Genomic DNA, 15,299 nt, shown 5'->3' with positions numbered 1-15,299 from the left:
TAAGTTTTTATAATAGGCCACTTATTGAACATTTGTTCCTACTAGGCATCCTTTAAGAAATACAAAAAATTGTATCAAGATCAGTGTTACAGGACACTGAGTCAATTATCCTTATGAAAAAATAACGTGAGAAAACTATTTGAATCAGAAACATTATTAACTGAAAATTGGATTTAATTTGAGAGTCTATAGAGAAATGAGATGTTCTTTCAGCATCACTGAGATATAGTAGTGCTGGTCTGTTGAGGAAAGCACTTACACTTAAGGCACTTTGTTTTGGAGACTTTTTTGAATTTTGCTATTGTCAGTGAAAGGTAGAGTTACCAGCTCTGGAAGGCAAAAGTGCCCAGCTCCCATTTGCCTCAGCAAACTTCTGCTTTTGTTTTTAATCAATCTGGAAGTAATTTGTGTACGAAAATAATGAGTATTCTCATAAAAAATCTGTTTTAATGCTGCTTTTAACTGTCATGTTTAGGAAAAGCTAGGTATTCTGGTAGGTAACAATAGGAATGGTGCTATATGAGAGGGACATTGTCTCCTTGTCTTTCTTAGAGCAGGATAAAATGTGAGGCTTCTGAGGCTGTGGGAAATGACTTTTGCATACATGAAATGTTTTGACTTTTAACTAAAAGATTGAGTTCTACAGTGCCACCATCTTTTAAAGATTAAATCCACATGGCACTATATGGAATACAATATCCATTGTTCATACTTCTTGAATGACTTGGAATCATGTGTTAACATGATGAAACCAGATGGGATGTTCAAACATTAAACTCCATTCAGTGGTAGCCAGATGTCTTTCCAGGATAATGGGGGAGGGATCCTCCAAATAGAAATTTCAGAAAAGATTGCAACTGTCAAATTTTGAGCCATTTATTCAAGTTATAAATATGTTATATTTGTGATACAGTAATTGCTTATCTTTTCTTAGGCAAGTTTGAGCTCTCATCTTTGCTTCTGTCTTCAGATAAGGATGCATCACCTGATCCATAATGTTTATTCACCTCTAGCCCGATTTCCCCCTTAAATGAGGAAATAATAGTAAAATAACTTGGCAATTAAGCTGGGAGATACAGGGTTTGCTTTTGTGGCTCAGCTAACGTCTTACAAACAAAAAAAATTTGAAAAAGTGAGCAGCAGAGAAAAGTTGGTAAGTCAAAAGCAAACTGCAGAATGTAGTACTAAATTTTAAAAAAGTTCATAAAATGGTTAGCAGCCACTCAAGGCAGTTTGTGTCTCTAGATTAGATTAACAAATATTTCTATTTATCAGCCAGCTATATCTGCAGCTAGATTTGCAGAAAATTCATGGATATCTCCTTGTGTCTTAAAAAACAAACCAAAGCAAAACCTCTTCAGTTGTGCTACTTTTGACCCTTAGAAAAATTCCACTACAATGAGCTTGCAGGCGAGACTGTAAATATGTTTAGACAGGTGGTACAGTCTGAGGCCTTCTCTAAGGAAATGGAAAACAATACAGAAGGTCTTCATTTGGAAATATTCTCATATAATGAAGCATGCCCAGTGTCTTTCAGTGCAGAATGCCTTTTCCAGTGAATCTTGCTGCTTGTCATGAAATAAAGTACAAGTTTTCAAACAGAACAATTGAGAAGCAGTCTCCCCCACGTTTCTCCTTAATGCTATCTTAACATCACTTATTTTACATTTGTGCAGTAAAAGAAATGACAGCCAATTTAAGTTTCTAAATTTAAAGCTACTGGATGACAAATCTTTGGCAAGGAGGGGTGCACAATTCTAGTCTTCGTTATGCTTGCCGCCTCCTGTTGTAGAGAGCTAAGGAAAAAAAGGAGCAGGAAGCTCATTAAGATCTTGTAGCCAAAGGCCACAAACCCCTCTCCCATAAAAGTCTCAAATTTTCTTGACTGTCTCCTCTTCCTTTGCAACATCCAAAACATGCAGTGAATCCTGAGGGCATCCAGCAGGAAATCATTGCTGTCTGTTCTGTGTAAATCCCAATGAAGGAAAGAAAAGGACAGGATATAGGCACTACATGGTGAGTTACTCATCAGAGAAGCATTGCAGGAGGAGAGAGGAGAGACCATTTCTTAATACAATAAAAAGTTGGGAATTCAGCCAAGTTCCACTGGTCCTTTCAATGGCCTTGATGTTGTCACAACCTGAGCAGGCAAGGCATCATTGTGCTTTCCCCAGAGTGTGTTGGGAACACGATGGAGCCTGCTGGGATGAGGCTAGAGGAGATTGCTCTGCTGGCTGCTACAAAGGTACAAGTGTGTTGCCATCTCCTCAGAGAAATGCAGTTGTGCATCTAAAAAGTGGATTCATGAACTTGATGCATGTTCAGTGCTGGTCCCTGTTCCCTTTGAACTATTTCTTAAAGTTCAGGATTTTTTCCTGTGGTATAAATTTAAACCAGTATCTCAGCAAAAACCGTCTTGATTCCTCCTCGGAAAGGACAGGAACTTCACCAGCTTTTTAAGTAACTTGGGTTTCACTTCCTTCATTAGCAGGACGATAGATTTTAGGTTTTTTTTTCATGGAAAAGACCTTAAGTTACCCCAAATTTAATACTGAGCCTGAAAAATTCAGCTAGAATATGGATATGGAAAGAATAGTCCTGATTAATGATTCACTAAATGAAGTTGTGTAAAATTTATTCCTTGAATATAATTACAAAACTGGCATGGGATAGTGGTTAAAGGGATATTTTCTCCTCTTTAGAGAAGACCCCAAAAACAACTAAAATAATCCATGTGTTTTGTAGATTTGACTATAAAATAAAGCAGTAAAACTTGATGATAATTACAGTACAACTGAAATATAAGTTTGCCAGTGAGGTGAGGAAAGAGGAAGCTGGGACTTAGAAACAAAATGTCAGATGAATCCCACAGATTGAAATACCAGTGTCCTATAAGTTGACTTAGCAAAATTTCATGAGATTCTGCTGCTTGCTTTACTGTACTATTTTGTGTTTTGAGAAAATAACAAAAACTAACCAGATTGCAACCCAGTTTTTTGAGGTTTCCACATTAATGAAAACCTAGATTTGAAATCATGATCTTTCCTGTGTCAGTTTAATGAAAGTATTTCTGCATCTTCAAACTGCTCCATTAAAAGGCACTATTTTACTTGCATCTATGCTTTCAAGTAAAATTTTTAAAACTCTCATATGTAGAGTAACATTGTGTATTTATGTAACTAGTTTCAATTTTTACATCTTTACATTTTGCTGTTTGCAGAGGAGTACAGCAATTCAGGGCAGAGTTGTTTAGAGACACAGATTGGATGGGGGTAGAAGAGATGGGTAAGAAGCTGCTAATCAGCAAATGGATTTCACAAGAGGAATCTGTCTCTAGTTTTAGAATTTTGTGAACTGGTGCTTTGAAGCAAACCTGAACCCTGGTCCTGACATGAAGAGAATCTGGAAAGAAGGATGATTCTCTTCCTTGTCTCTTATATATTAGGAAATCAGTTACTTGAAGAAAATGGGAGGATTTTTAAAGTATTATGCAAGACTGAACTATTACATAAGAATTACAGAAGGAGACACCTGGCTGTTTGACGGTTTTTTGTTATGGCTTTTTTCAACTGACATGAAAAAAATTATAATGAAGCACAATTCAGAGATGTTTTGCTTTAATTTCCTTTCTTCAGGTAAAATGTGTAGTGAAGGCACTAGGAATGATTGTAAGTTAAAGAATGAGGGAACCGTATTCACAGGAAAAAGAAGATTCAGTGGACAATGTTTTGTATTTTAGGTGCACGTATTGCATGTAGGAGAGACTGATAATTTATAAGAGCAAATGAACTGAAGCATAAGAATAGTATCTTATTTCTGCCATGCAATTTTTTTCAGCAGATTTAGTTTTCTATCTGACCATTGTAACAAATCAGTTTAGAACTTACAGACAATAAGACTGAGTCTCTTCTGAAAGCCATGATTGTGATGTTCCAAAATAGCAGAAAATGAATGTATATTTTTGGTAATGTAGTTTTTATTTACTTAAATTAGAATCTTGATTAATTTCAGTTTTTTATTCACTTTTATACTTGTAAGCCATTGTAATGTCAGTTATTTGCAAATATTGCAAAACCTTCATCATAGGTTGTAGTCCTGAAAAAAAAATTGAAAATAGCCCTCTAAAGCAAGATAAATGAAACCACTTTTCTAGACAGAAGATCCTGATGTTCTGGGAGTGAAGGACCCAAATGGCTGCTTGCACTGATTCAAAAGTGATGATCTTGACAAGATAGTAGGTGAAAACTGTGAGAATTTACTTCATTCTGTTTATTTCAATTCCAACTCTTCAGTGCTCTGTGTTTTCTTTACAGAAACAATGTCTGTTTTCAGTCTGCAGAAGTAGTTGAATTCTCAGCTGTGCAAAAAATACAATTATGACAAGTACACTTGACCTTCAGTGAAATTAAGGAGAGTACCACCTGCACTAAATATGTCTTGTAAACAGTGTTGGGAGCAAAGGGATACAGTCTGGCTAGAAATCAAATCCAGTTGCATGGCTTGATGCAGTAACTTTTCAGGTTTCTAAAGTTTTGACTTCTGATTGTACCCTACTCTTAAACAAGGAGTGCTGATGAGTTGCCAGCAGCTGCATTGTGAACAGGAGCATTCTTTGTGCTGAGATAAAGCTGCCCAGCTCTAGAAATAATCTGTCATTCAATAAACAACCTTTTTTTTCCCCCCCACCATTATTCTCTTGTAGTTGCAGTGTTACAAATTAAATTGAAAAACATAAGAACACAGTTTCAGGATACACTTCCAGAATATTTTGACCCCTTCACCTGTGCCTACTCCTGGAATAAACTACCTATTAAGATCCAAATTTTGTTTTAAAGAAAAATTTCCCCCAAAATCAGACCCTGTAAAACGATCTAGGTAATAAAGATGACCTAAGTTAATTTTTATTTAGCGATGTCATAGGAAAACACCAAAATATTTTTTTAGAGAGGCACAGTGTCCTGTAACCAGTACAGCTGCTCAGTGGATCTGAAAGGTAATCCAGTAAAATAAATGTTTTAGTCCAGATGCAAACACATCTCTGTCATAGCAATTCCCTAAATATAAACCCTTACCTGAGCTCTTTTTTCTGTGAGTCTCACCTTGAAGTAATGCTGTGCATAGATGATGTCTTATCCTGGGTTATTCTGGCTAGACCAATAGGGTTTTCCATAAAGCCTACCTGCTGCTATTCACCTCTTTTTAACCAGTCCTTTTCCTCCTTTCTTGTCCCTCAGTGTAATGAACATTTCTCAGCATGGCTCAATGAGGAAGGAATGTGTGGAAGTCAGTCAGCTATTTAAAAGTTTTAAATTTCTAAACGAACTTTTAATTTTGGGGGGCACAGTTAGCTAGTGTGGATCACAAAGTGCAGGAACCATGACTGGACAGTCTTGGATTTGCAGTAAACTTTATGCCACTGGAGAAGGGTGAATTTTAGTACCTGGTGTCACACATTTAGTACCTGGTATTTAGTACCTGGTAAACAACACAACATCTCTAGAAGATGATGGTACCCAGATTATACTTTCTCCTCAGAAAAGTTAAATTGTAGACCTCAAAAATCTTCGCATCTATCTACTAAACATAAAGCATAGAGAAATAATTATGTGTGTATTTTTATATTACCCTCATTACTGAAAACTGTAGAATTTATAGATTTGTAGCAGTCTTTATTTTTTAAATCAAAATTGAAATTGTACGGACCTTATGTAGTTTAGCTCTTTTTATCATTACTTTCTAAAACTGTTGTTTTTCTTTAAAATTTATATCACTCTGGATCTAATTAATAACTCTACAAGAAATCAATTTTTTTTCCTGAGGAAAGTCAGCTGTATTGCCTTGACTATTTTGAAGCAATGGGTTTTGTTTTTGTCTTCCATTTCCATAGCAAAGAGAATTAATTTAAGAGAGATCAATAGCATTGCCTGCATATGTTGCACACTCCTGGTATAATTCACAGTGCTGGTGAGCGTGAGATGAGTTTATATTTAATTTTTTATCTTTTTGTATGGAATTATGTAAATCAAATACCCTTACAAAGAAGCTTTTGTTTTTATTAATTTAATACAGTAATACTAATAAGGGGAAATGTATAAAACAAATCATCGTGTGTACTTAGGATAAAAAAATTTACTAACTCTTGATATTGGGTAGGCGTAATGGATGTGTAAAGTGCTCCGTGCACTTTTCAGTGTGTGAAACCTGCAAAAACTTCCAATAATGTTAAAGCACTTGCAAAAATGTTGCACCTGGAGCAGGGAGGAGTGAAGAGGGCAAAGGTCAGCATTAGGCATTAAGACACTGACTAAACAGACTTTACACTCGGTGAAAAGTCCAGACAACCCCTGCAGTGTCATCTTACAACTCTGGTTTTCTTCTTTTCAGGACATAGTAATCCATAAATACACTCAAGTCACCAGCAGCTTAGCTCTTCCCCCGCTTCTCCCCCTTTTTAACTCTCCTTTCATTTATAATTCTTACATAAAGATCTGAATTTTTAACCCTTTCCAAGTCCTTTAATCAACCTTGGGAACTGCTTTTCTTCACTGTTGTAATTTGCTAGACTTATCTTTTTAAATCCTTTTCTTTGCGAATTTTTCTGTTAGAAAAATGGTTTCAAATAAGCTGAAAAAAATAATGCTTGAAAATAGTAGTACAAATTCAGTGTATGGATAAGATATTCTGGGAAATTATCAGATTTTTACTTCTAAAAAAAATTTAAACTCTGTAAACTCCTTAAAAGCAGTCTTTGTTTCTGAAGCTTATTAACCAGACACTCTATGTAAAATATCTCATGGGATGTGGTGTAAAATTTTTTTCTGCAACTACTTCTGAGCTTATTTGTTTGGATAGATGAAACTAGTTTCAGCTGGGATGCTGCAAGAGAAGAATCATCTTGTTTGCCATTGTTGTTTTTTTCAATCAAACAAACAGAGAAAACCTCATCCATTTCTCTAAACTGGAAAAATGCAGAGGTAAAACAAAGAGGTGTTTGTGCTTTTATTGTACAATTAAGTCTTTCAGTTTTGCATCTATTACACTTAGCAGATGAAAGCATGAGACCAAACTGATTTTAATCATTTTATCTGATCCCATTATCCACATCCCATGGCTTAACAAACTGGATAGACTCCTAATATAGTCTGGAGCCTCAACAGTAAAAATAGGCTGGTGAAATACAGCCCATGAGTGTTGCATGTAACCGTGCACGTTTTGCTCACTTCCTCTCCTTGTTCTGAGCACTGCACGAGGCTGTATTTCCATGCAGGATATTTTCCTCTCACCCTCTTTTCACTTCCCTACCCTTTCTGTAAACCTGCTGAGATGTTCAGCAGCTCTGTCACATTGTCTTTTTCATTAAGTTTTGCATCTGGTGAGCAGCACTGATACAAGATAGCCGAAAGTCTGAATGTTCCTTTCGTACTGTATATGAATATTGATTAGTAACAACATTAATAAGAAAATGTTTCATGTTTTTCTGTTTTGCACAGAGATCCCTCATATTTCCCCGGGGAGAGAAAGCAAAGTTCCCAGTTCCATGTGTGTGACGTGGTCATTACTCAGTCACAAAATGGTGGCCTCAAAGGGTTTCCTGTCAATCTCTTGGCCAGTGCAGGCTCTGATTCCTGTTCCTGCGCAGTGATTTTTAGCGCTGCTGCTGAAGGGTTTCTAACTTGGTCTGTTCAGTGGTGGGACTCAAAGCACCATCAATAGAAACAGAAAGGTGAACGTGGCAGCGCAGTTTAACAGTGGCAGAACCCAGCAGAGGTGTTTACTTTTCAGGGCAGTGTGCTCTGCAGAAATGTAAGGCCTGTTTCAGCATGATGCTTTGAGCACATGCTGAGCTTCGAGGCGGTTCTCTAGGCGGCCTTCAGGTTTTGTAAGTAAGAAAACGCTCGACGCCATTTCAGGGTCAGCTCCTTGATGCAGAACACCAGGGGCAGGACGTGTCTAGGGCCCAGGATTGAACTCTGGTCATGCAGCGCAGCGTTTCACCTGCTCTGTCTCACTGGTACCTTGGGGCAGTCTGGTAAATAAGCCATTACTGGAGCTTTTTAGTGGTAGGCCTTGCATGAGTGTTGAATCTGGAGCATCTCTACAGATGGAGCAGTATCTTCCATTTATCCTATATTCTGATATTTTGTTGCAAGTTAGTAAAAAATAAGAAATGAAAGTCCAAGCACATGAAGAACTTTTACAAAATTAAGCATGTACTGAATGACGTTGATCTCTTGAGAAAGAGACTTTGTATCTTGTCTTTTTGTATCATTGTTGTTATAGAAATACCACACCAAAAACGATCTCACTTAATTACAAAAACAAAAGATCATTTTTCAGTCTAGTATTTTTTGTTGTTTTCAAGCATCTGAGGTCTCTCCTGAATCCTTTTCTGTGGTATCTCATTGCTGACCTCATAATTATAATCACACATTCAAAACTTAAATTCTGATAATGTGACAGAGATGAGAAGCCAGGCAGTTAAATGACTTGCCCAGGGCTATGAAACATCTTGCTGGAGAGCTGAAATCAGACCTTTTACCATGTCTGCCTGGCCAGACCCAAGGTCTGTGCTTTGTTTTATGTTCTCAGGCATGTTTCTTCATGCAAATGTTATTTGGACTGCATGCTTGGCAAATAGCAAAGGCCATGCTGCCCACTGAATTTTCTCCTGGATTGCTTTTCACCTTAAGTTTAAAAATTATATGGGTTTTAACAAAGCCATTTTCATAACTCTTTTTCAGAACTTATATTCTACAGGTGTTGTTTATTGATTCAAGCTTATAGTGACAATATGAAACTACCAGCCTTTCAAGCATAATGTTAAACTAAACTGTGAGTAGAATGAATTTGTACAAAATAGTACAGCCATAAGTCTGTTGCTACTTTGTTTAACCAACCAAAGTTGCTTCATATTGCTCTCAATTAGTCTTTTTCCCCACCCCCTTTTCTTCTGAAGGATTCCTTTTACCCACTTACCTTATCCATGGGCCACGTAAACACATAGGTAGGACTTTGTGCATCCTTTGCATACTCTACTTGTTAAATCTCAAATATTGTTATATTGCTTCACACACATCTCACTAAATGCAAATAAAATAGTAGGTAAGGCTGCAATGATGTCCTCTGGGTGTGTATTTCTGTAGGTAATGTTTGTGTGTGATGCGCACAATTTTTACAGTCTGTACCTCACATGTAGATCACACAGGCTCAATTGAGGCTGATCACAACCAATGCAGTGTGGGTGGGACGTGTTTGCATAAAATCTATGTAGGTAAATTTGAAGTATTTGAAGATTACAGATGTTTTAAGGGTCAATATTTTGGACAGTGGAAAAATACATTTTTCAGACTCTTCTAAAATGTGCTTTTCAAAAAATTCTTAAAGTACCATATCCTTTAAATCTTCCTTCATTAGGAAAGGTAAAGCAGTTCATGCTTTAATTCACCCACACCTTTCAGTCTTTTTGGTCATTCTTTCCTTGAGTTTGTTTTGGGAGGTCTGTTTCCAGTTTTATAGGGTTTTGTTTTGTTTTAATATTTGGCCATTAAATGATGTCTAGTACTTGCTTGTCTGGTATCAGACATACATCTTCCTTGTTACATGCATTTCTAAAAGAGGAACGCATGAATTTTGCTTGAATGTTAATAGATTTGTTGCTGTACAAATAATACAAACGAAATATACTTAATTATTTTAGCTCATACTAGAAAAGATTCAGGACAAAGGAGAGATTGATGCAGTGTGCCTTACAATGGTCCTACTGATTTCTCTACTGGCCTTTCCTCTGCACATGGTCAATTAGAATTGAAAATCCTGTGCTGATTTCATTCGCTGGAATTTTTAAGCAGGTCAGGAAGAAAGATGTTATTGAAAGGAAAAGTCTCATCTAAATAAGAAAAGAACACGTGGCCATCTGGTCTAACTGTACCATGCTGAAAGTAGTTTTGACTTTGCTCTAGTTTGAGCTTTGCAACAGTTTGCTAAAATATCGAACAGAAATACATATACATTAAAACAGTCTGTGCTTTTTATCTACAAAAATGCAATGTGCAGTTCTCTTCCTATCTGTAATGCATGAGCTCCTTTGACCCTGTTACCTTATTGAAACTGTCTATGTTTCTGGTAGGTTCTCAAGTTACTTCAGCTCTGTAGAGGTATAAGTGAAACACCAATCTTTTGAAAGTTTTGGATGTAATTCTCAGTGCTTTATTCCTAGGACTAAAAGTCACACCTCTGCTAGAACTAGGAAAGGCTCAAACAAGCCAATGCAACAGGAAGCATGGGGGGAAGAGGGGAGAGGAGAGTTTAAAAAAGGAAATCACTTGAAAAAAAGGAAAGAACTTGAAGTTTGTGTGAGTAGCACCGTGGAATTTGCACAACCAAATGTAGGCCACAGGCTAATAGACAAGCTGTAATACATATCAAATTTTTAAGGAATGGAGTCATAAATATGCAGGAGCTTCCATGATTTCATTATTTCAGCATCAACTATTAAAAAGTTTAAAGTCAGTAAAAAACAGAGCTCAGCAATTTTCACGCAAGGTAAATAAATTCTTTTTGCAAAAAAACTGAAACGCACAGCTCCAAATTTCAAGTATGTGAATAACAAACACACAGCTCCAAATTGCAGGTATGTGGATAACAGCAGGAGAGGATAATGCCATTTTTAAAGCAACACTGGTCAGGTATCTCCTCCCTACTCTAGGCAGAGCTTTTGTACCCAGCACTCTCAAAACCCAAGAGACCTTACTGGGAGAAGGGGACAGTGTTGAACTAAACATGGAGGCAAAGACCCTGTATTCATATTCTCCAGCTTAATGCTTATCTCTTATGTGATTAGACATTACTTCTACACTGACAAACATTGCATAAATTGCCAGTTGAAACACCCTTCTAAGACAAGATAGTGTGTAAATCACTTCTGAAGTTTAGAGAAATTGATTTGCATAGGATTTCAGCCTTTAGGAAAGGATAAAAATATGATTGCCTTGTCATAACCTTAAGAAAATGAAAGTGAGCACTTCATAATTTAGCTGTAGGCATTATTTCAAAACACATTTTTTGAAACAAGTGACAAATTTTGTTTTAAAACATAACATGCCAAAAAAAGTAGAAAGGAAATTATCACCTTAATATTGCTGAACATGTCTACATATAATTCACAAATGCATACTCCTCATGACCATTGTGTAGAGTTAGCTTGTATATTTCATATAAGCAGTGTAAACTGTTCCTTTAGAAAAGCATTAAATCCCTTATTTACAAAAAACTAAAATGCAGGAATAAAAATTTGACCACAGCCCTTGATTAATTAACTTAATTTTCCTGACATCTCTATTCAGGAATTTTTACTTTGCAGTGGATATTGCTGCCACTACATGCAATCTTTTGTTTGCATGTCTCCGCTGCTATTTGGAAAGGAAGTTTTTTTAAGATTAAATTTATGGGATACTTATGCTGGGTTCCTTTTCTCATAGTGTTTCTAAGCAATATTAGAGAAAAAAAGCTAAAAAATTTCTTATATTTCCGTTAGGATACCTGTTAGAGTGATTAAAATATAGTTTAAGCATTTTCAGGGAGTAAATTAACAACACTGAACATGTGTGCATGTGGTTGTGTGCTTTAAAATGTATTTTCTTTTAGGTCTTTTTCATACAAAGTTCACGTTTAAAAGCAAATATTATTCATCATGTTTATCACACCATAATTAGTATCACAAGACAATGAAATTCCAAAGAATTTAGAAAATAGGTCGATCTGCACAGCATACATTTAAAAATTAAATAGAATACAGGCTTTGAATCTGCCTTTCCCCTGTATGTCTCTGCTAACCCCACCCATAGCCACACCAAATGGAGAGTAACTATTTTGGGGAGTGCTGCATTCCCAAGCCCAACTTTGTGGCACGATGGCACTGGGCCACTCGGCGTTTCCCTGGGCTGTGGCAGCAGCAAGGCCAGGGCTTGCAGGGCCAGCTCAGTCCCCTGCCACGCTCCCCTTCTTCGCTTTGAAGGCAACCTATTCACAAAGCATTTTGCTACTGCCTCATTTAAAACTATCATAAAACTGTCTCAGAGCTCCTGCTAATCTCTTTAAACACAAGTATTTTGTAAGATTTCTGCTTGATGGGCATTCAGGAGCGGGTATCTGTACAGTAGCTACTTGCCTTTATGTAATATATCGTATGCACATACAAAATCATTACATATATTTGAGCTACACAGCAATTATGTAAGTGATGCATGAACTTAACGTAAAATACTGCATTGACTGTAAACCCAGAGGAAAAATCACAGTAAAATGGGAAACACTGGATGTCCCTAGTTACACTGTGTTGGAAAGTGTGTGTGCCTGTGCATATGTTTTGTACAATAATGTGTATATATGTTTACAAAGTTTCTTATTTTGGTTTTTATTTTTTTGCAAATCACAACAAAGTTGAAACTGAGCCTGGCTGACATAAGGAGGGAAGGCTTGTGTTTGTCTTTAATCTTTTCTGCAGCACGGTTCAGACTTCTGTCTGATCTGCACATAGCAGAGCAAGGGGCTTGCCGTGCATTGCGTGCAGGCTCCTTGATTGTGGAAGGGAAAAAAAAAAAAATCTGGCTGGAATCCAGACAGGCGAGCGCAGTGCTCTGTTGATCATTGTGTCTAGCCTTCAGGTGTCTCAGCTCACAGTGGGCGGCGGGTGGGGGAGGGGGAGATAACAGGAGGGCAGACAAAGAATATAACAGTGTATTTACCAAAAAAAAAAAAAAGAAAAAAATTCATATGTGGGAGATTCACGTCAAATCCTTTTTTAAAAAATGCTTCTTTTAACGTTCCTTTCCCTGCAGTGGGAGCAAGCAAACATCTGTCCAGGAAGATTTATTTAAGCCATAATTAGTAGCGTCTGGAGTCTTTCAACAATTTCTCCTTATTGCACTTAATTTTTTATTTTTTTAAAAAAAGAAGTCTGCTCATCTTTCACTTAGAAACTGTTTTCACTTCATGCATTATTAGAGATCCAGCCCAGCCAGGACCGAGTCAGATTTCTATTGTCTTTGCTTTTTCCCTTCTGATCGTAGTTTTCAGAATCTAACTTTTAGTAGGGAAGGGGGGGTGGGAAGGATCGTGCAGGCAGGGGGGAAAGACCTTTTTAAACGTCTTACAAGCATGTGGGGGCAAGAAAAAGAGCAAAAATACAAATCAGTGCTGTTTATTATACGGTTATTCATTTGGGCTGAATTTCTTTTCCGAGGAAGAAGAAGAAAAAAAACGCTGCTTTGTCTGTTGCTTCTGTTTGAGAACTCTCATAAATCTTGCCCAGAAAGCAACTTGGGCTTAAGGAGATCTGGCCAGTAAAGCTTTGGGAAACAATTTCAATGTCTCCTGCTATGGATATTCTCTTCTTTCTGCCCCCTTCGTCCCCGCTCCCACTCCACCCCGACCTTCTGACGTTATACCGAAAGAGACCCACACCCTTTCCCACCCCATCAGGAATCTGAGTGAATGCAAACTGCAATCTAGAGGTAAAGTTGCTTATCAAAAAGCCTCTCCTCAGGCTGAGTGAGTCCAGATATTGCACACTAGTTGTGTGTTTTCAGTCCAGCCATAGCCCTTTCCTAACACTCCCCCCGTTGCCTTGCCTCTCCCCCTCCCCCCCGTGGAAGGGGTGGGATGGGAACCTTGCTCGACTTCATTGTTCCAAATGTAAGAGCTATTTGCCCCAAAGTGTCTTCGCTGTCTTTCATAGCTAATTATAATAACTGTCAGATGTCTGCAAAGTCTGGGCTGCCCTTGCTGGCGGAGTTAAAGTTTGCCTTTATGTTTTCCCCTTGGGGACAGATCAGGCCTGATTAGACACAGAGTACAAATAAAAGTGAACAACATACGTGTGTAGGGCTTTTTGTCTTTGTTTTTCTTTATGAACAAAGCAGCACGCTGGCTATGTCAGGAAGCAGTGTGTCATGCAGCGTGCATGCAGGCACTGCCCTGGAGGATAACTCGCTTTTGCTTTTTTTTTTCCTCTTTCTTTTATTGAAGCATGCAAGAAATATTTCTGAATTTGAATAACACTTTACATACTTGTTCATCTTATAAGAAAAGTAATCCCTGATTTAGGGCACGTAGCATTTTTACATTTTTAAGAGATTTGCTTTTCTGGGTGAAAATAAAAATAAATAGAGCCTGTACTCACAGTTTTGTTGTGCTGTGCAGGTCGCTGTCTCCTTCTGCAGCGACAAGGAGGGTTGGAGAATGTCAAGGGTGCAGAATCCCAGATAATTCAGGAGAAATGTACAAATGAGCTTCCTGAAGTCGCCTGGAAGTCAGCTACTTGTGCTCAGACATCCCATTGCTGCTCTGCACGCTATACTATCTGCAGTTCTGAATTGAACTAAATACTGCCCATGTGAAAGACAGGGGAAACACAGTCATGTGGGACACACAAATCCACTCTATTGGCTCTGAAGGCACAACTTCAGCATTCTTGCATTTCCACCATTGGTTAACAGTTTGAGCTGAGAGAGTCTAGGTCCTCCTAGTGAGTCCGTTTTCCCTTTATGCTGGAAGAATGACTGTAGGATTTTACAGTGACAGGATTAGTTAAGAAAGGGACTGAAGTCATCCCTTTGACTGAAGCTGGTGGGTGGGGATTGGAAGCTGTGCTTTTCTCAAGTCGACGTTTTTCCTTTTTCTGCCTGCATTCTCAGCGTCAGGAAATGCTTGCAGTTAACTTGGGCGGCACAGAGAAACTGAAGTGACTTTTTTGGGTTCGGGGTTAGGGACCTGGCTTTAGAGTAACACAGAGTTACAGACAGTACACTGATTTTCATGGGAATAACTAATCTGGTTTACTAACTGGTTATTTTTCCCCTTTTCAGATTTTTTTTAAGCTCAGAAAGGGCTATATCAATATTATTTATCCTGAACTTTTGCATCATGTAAGCCAGATAAATGAATCCAGCAGTTTGAAAGCCTAGACTGATAATTTGACAACAGAAGAAAGATTTTACAGAACTATTGGACCTCTGGGGAGTGTTATGATATGGTAATAGTAATATTTTGAAAGAAGCAACAAATTCCAGAAAAACTGTAATTGCTGATATTTGAGACTAATGAAGATATAAAGATTAAGTAGGAGGGAAGAAGTCTGACTATCCCCTATTTTGGTATTCTGTCATTTGTCTAATTTAGTTATGCCAGCATGAGCAGTAATTCGAAACGGTACTCAGTCATGTGTGACATAGTTCTCCAATTAACCCTTATTAAAAAGACCTTTCCCAAATCCCATATGCATGTTTTCCTAGAACTACAGA

The 15,299-nt window shown here is 37.6% G+C and overlaps 1 long non-coding RNA gene across 3 annotated transcripts in view; it reads right to left on the bottom strand.

Annotated features, from left to right (window-relative positions):
• LOC102069412 (uncharacterized) overlaps positions 1–14,612 on the bottom strand; it is a 61,057-nt gene extending 46,445 nt beyond the window's left edge. Inside the window, exon 1 of one of the 3 annotated variants that reach the window (XR_012581392.1) lies at positions 14,180–14,612. This is a non-coding gene — a long non-coding RNA (uncharacterized LOC102069412). The remainder of the gene's footprint in view (positions 1–14,179) is intronic. The other 2 variants (XR_001332715.3, XR_001332716.3) reach the window with 2 other exon arrangements.
• Between the last annotated feature and the right edge of the window lie 687 nt (positions 14,613–15,299).

This window comes from Zonotrichia albicollis, chromosome 8 (assembly GCF_047830755.1).
Source record: "Zonotrichia albicollis isolate bZonAlb1 chromosome 8, bZonAlb1.hap1, whole genome shotgun sequence".
Taxonomy (NCBI): domain Eukaryota; kingdom Metazoa; phylum Chordata; class Aves; order Passeriformes; family Passerellidae; genus Zonotrichia; species Zonotrichia albicollis.
Note: the sequence above shows the minus strand (reverse complement) of the source record. Positions and strands in the feature narration are given on the sequence as shown.